The following is a 1,234-nucleotide window of genomic DNA, read 5'->3' on the forward strand; positions in this document are numbered from 1 at the left end:
GTCATTAAAAAGACAGGAAAAAAAGAAAAGGCCAAAATGATGCCAAAAAAGACTCTGGAACTTGCTCTTAAATACAGGATAGCTAAAATGAATGGAAGAAATGATGCCATAAAAGAGCCGAACAGAAGATTTCAAAGGATGGCTTGAGAAGCCAAAGTAAAGTATTATAATGAAATGTGCAGACCCAAAGTTAGAAAAGCAAAATGGAAGAAAATGCTTGGGATTTCTCAAACCGAAAGAACAAAAAAAAATTTCAAGACTCGAGTTGCAATACTGAAGGATTCTATGGGCAAAGTACTGAACAACACAAGAAGCATCAAAAGAAGAGGGAAGGAATGGACAGAGTCACTGTACCAAAAAGAACTGGCTGATGTTCAACCATTTCAGGAGGTGGCATATGATAAAGAACCAATGGTATTGAAGGAAGAAGTCCAAGCTGCATTGAAGACATTGGTGATAAACATGGTTTCAAGAATTGACAAAATTCTAACTGAGATTTTTCAACAAACTAGAGGTGCTTACTTGTTTAGGCCAAGAAATCTGGAGGACAGGTACCTGCCAACTGACTGGAAGAGATCAATATTTGTGCCCATTCCAAAGAAAGATGATATAACAAAATGAAAAAATTGTTGAATAATATGATTAATATCACATGCAAGGAAAATTTTGAATTCAAAAATAGATACAACAGTATATTGACTGGGAACTTCCAGAAATTCCAGCCAGATTCAAAAGAGGACTTAGAATGAGGGATGTAAGATGGATCTTGGCTGAAAGCAGAGAATACCAGAAAGAAGTTTATCTGTTTTGTTGACTAAGCAAAAGCATTTGACTGTGTGGATCATAACAAATTATAGATAACATTGCAAAGAATGGTAATTCCAGAACACTTAATTGTGCTCATGCAAACCTGTACAGAGACCAAGAGGCAGCTGCCTGAACAGAACAAGAGGATACTGCATGGTTTAAAATCAGGAAAGGTGCGTGTCAGGGCTGTATCCTTTCACCATTCTTATTCAATCTGTGTGCTGAGCAAACAATCCAAGAAGCTGAACTATATGAAAAAGAATGCAGCATCACAGCATTGGAGGAAGACTCAGTAACAACCTGCGATACGTAGATGACACAATCTTGTTTGCTGAAAGCAAAAAAGACTTGAAGTACTTCACTGATGAAGATCAAAGACTACAGTCTGCAGTATAAATTATACCTAAGCATTAAGAAAACAAAAATT

Source organism: Orycteropus afer, unplaced genomic scaffold, assembly GCF_000298275.1.
Source record: "Orycteropus afer afer isolate SDZICR_OR568_19922 unplaced genomic scaffold, OryAfe1.0 scaffold04392, whole genome shotgun sequence".
NCBI classification, from domain to species: domain Eukaryota; kingdom Metazoa; phylum Chordata; class Mammalia; order Tubulidentata; family Orycteropodidae; genus Orycteropus; species Orycteropus afer.